Below are 3,473 nucleotides of genomic sequence, written 5' to 3' on the forward strand. Positions count from 1 at the left end.
GTGAGTTCATTTGTCTTTCATAACAAAAATGCAGTGGTTATGAGATTGTGACAATTTGTTTCCTACCAGAAAAGATCCTACTTGATCTGCTTTGCTACCAAGGACAGGCTAAATCTTCTAAATTGTTAGACAGAAAGGGGGGTGGGGAATTCCTTCCAGCTGCCCTCATCATAATCTGTGGCAGGTTCACACACAATGTAGCAGTCCTGCACCCAGCTCTTGTCAAACTGGGCCAGCATTTCAGTGGTCAGAGAGGTGCATTGTGAAGGTCAAATGTGGAAACACTTCACCCTGCTCCTGTCAGAACAACACTAGCACGCAGAAATACTATTCAAAGGCAGGAGGGAGGAGACAATTTTTTCTCTTTATCCATCTGACAAGTAAGAACAGGGGCAGGAGAGGGGAAGGCAAGGGTAGCAGACAGGCACTACACTAAAACAGAGAAAAGCAGCATAGACTTGGCAGTGGCATTCCTATGCCCTTGGCATGAACAGCCACAGCAGAGGCTCAGGCTAGGTGGCCGGTGAAGGTTCTCTTACATTTCCATCTATACATCACCCTGGGTATCAGAGAGTTGCACTTAGATCAGCTTCCAGGAAAGACCCCTAGGAAATGGTTTCAGGAGGGTTGCCAGTTCAGTAAGGCTTTGTAGACCAGGATCAGGCCCTAAAACCTTAAGATTATGACTTTAGGACCACAAGGAAAATGATTGTTGCCCAATAGGGGATTCTACTAAAAAAGGATTGCATAGATCCATAAGAAAAATTAACTTGAAAACTTTGAAATTTCTCAAAAGACGGGATAATAAAATTAAAGTTGTAAGACAGGAGTACTATCATTACTGATAGGTAAGGTTGTATCACACTGGCAAAATCTGCAGTCCATTTAAGGTTGGGGTTCTCTTCTCTAGATTGAAGAGTAATGGAATTCAGGAGTATAAACAGAGCCATTTGCTAAATGAGGATGTCCACAGTATCAGGAGGGAAAAAAATTAAAGACATGGTCAGACTTTAACAATCCCTTCCTACCCAAGGCCACAGGCCCCAGTGAAAGACACTCACCTTCCATAGATCATTGCTTTAAAAATCTCTTCTGCCTTTTTCTCTTCTTGCTTGAGCTCCTCAATCAGCATGCTCTAGGTTTTCTTTCCTACCCGGTTAGCTTCGTAGGGCTGTCGTGAGAAAGCTGTAAATTATATGACTTTAGACTGGAGAAATGGATCACCTAGCAGTTATGGAGGCTAGTACTATGAATTCAGGGTTTAGAGAAGGCTACATTCTCTCACAATAAAGAAAGAAATAAAGAACAATCCTTTATCTTCTGACTTTTTGTACCCCCAGATGTTATAAAGCATGATACAGGTGCAAATACACCGGGGCTCTGGTGGCTTAGTTCTTGGGAGTTGAGCTGCCAACTCAAAAGTGGCACTTCTCTAGCAGTTCAAATCCACCAGCAGCTCTGCAGGAGGAAGATCTACAGCTTCAGAAAACCTGCTGATGGGTAAGCTGTTAGTAGTTTTGAGTCCTAACACTAACACGAAGATATAATACTAATCTCGACCTCTGTCTTTAGATGACCTCTTTCTCTCTGCATGTGTCTGTGTCGGTCACTTGTTCTCATTATATACAGATAGTGCTCATATAGAGAGGGTGCTCTGGTGGCATAGTTGTAGGGAATTGGGCTGCCAATCTGAAGTCTCAGCTTGGTTTCAACTAGCTCTGCAGCACTGTAAGTTCAGACTGGCACTTCAGGATGCCTATTAATACAGGAAGGCCAATCAGACAAAATTAAAGAAACAGGGGCAGGAGAACTGCAGGAGCCACCAAGGAACAGAAACAAACACATCAATGAGAACATGAGTGAGCCATCAATGACCCATGGAAGGTAGTGTGTGCAGGCTCAAACTGAGCCAATTATCAGTGAAGTTCCATCATCATCACCAGGCAAGACCAAGACAATCCCAGCAGTGGATTGTTATTGTTGTTGTTATTGTTATTGTTTTTATGTGCCGCTGAGTCTCCTGCAACTCATAACAACCCTACAAACAATAGCTCTAAATCCTATCCTATCCTGAACCAATCTGTCTCTGAGACACCTACCTCCATTACCCCAGTTATTGTGTCAATCCATCTCCTCCAGAGTCTTCCTCTCTTTATCTATCCCTCCACCCTTTCAAGCATCATATCCTTTTCCAATGACTGATACCTCCTGGAAATATGCCAAAAATATGTTAGACAAAGCTTCAAAATCCTTGCCTCCAACAAAAAACTTGGTTTTATCCTCTCCAGACCAAAAGTGTTTGCTCTCTTGGCTGTCCACAGTATGCTCAATACTCTTCTCCAGCACAACATGCAAAGGTAAGGATTTTCTTCTGTCATCCCTAGTCATTGCCCAGCTCTCTGAAGCATAGCAAGTAATTGCCAAGACTATGGCCTGGATCAGGCCTCCCTTAGTCTCTAGACCCATTGTTATTCAGCACTCTGGAGAGGTCCCTGACAGCAGATTTTCCCAATCTGTCTTTTCTACTTTCTGACTGCTGCTTCCAAGATCCCCATATATGTTTTACTAGTTGTCCTTCCATTTTTACAATAATAGTCTTATGTAGTGTTTGTCCTTATGATACTAAGTTAATTCACTCAGCATAGTGCTCTCCAGTCTCTCCCAAGTTATAATTTTTGAAATTGTTGCTCCTGAGTGCTGCATAGTATTTCATCATGTACCACAATTTCTCAATCCACTTGATGGCAGTTGGATAATCTTTTTCTTTTTTTAATAAAATATTTTATTTTAATTGTTATTTTAATGAACGGTTACAGAAAAGTTTTCTTTCATTCATTGTTGCACATAATCTTTTGTCTTCTTGATATTGAGCTTGTCAAGACTGCAGCTCCTGACCTTCTACAGCAAACACTTAAGGTCCTCCTCAGTTTCAGCCAACAAGGTTCTATCATCTGCATAATGCAGGTTGTTGATGAGTCTTCCTCAAATCCTGGTGCCACATTCCTCCTCATAATGTCTAGCCACTCGAAAGATCTATCTCACACATAAATTGAAATGGTATGGACATAGGATGCATCTGCAGTCTATACTTTTCCTGATTTGGAAACATGCAGTGTTTCCTTACTCTATACTGATGACTGCTTCCTAGTCCAAATATAGGTTTCACATAAGCACAATCAAGTATTCTGGAATTCCCATACTCCTCAAAGTTAACCACAATTTGTTGTGATACACACAGTCAAATGCCTTTGCATAGTCAATGAAACAAGATAGACATTTCTCTGGTACTCTCTGCTTTCGGCAAAGATCAATCTGACATTGGTAATGATGTCCCTAGTGCCACAGTCTCTTGTAAATCCAACTTGTATTTCTGGTAGTTCTCGGTTGATGTGCTGTTCCAGTCATTTTTGAGTAATCTTCAGCAGGACTTTGCTTGCGTGTGTGTTTGAGAGAGAAAGAGAGAGATGGAACAA

This window comes from Elephantulus edwardii, unplaced genomic scaffold (genome assembly GCF_000299155.1).
Source record: "Elephantulus edwardii isolate Elephantulus edwardi_28Jun2011 unplaced genomic scaffold, EleEdw1.0 scaffold00327, whole genome shotgun sequence".
NCBI lineage: Eukaryota > Metazoa > Chordata > Mammalia > Macroscelidea > Macroscelididae > Elephantulus > Elephantulus edwardii.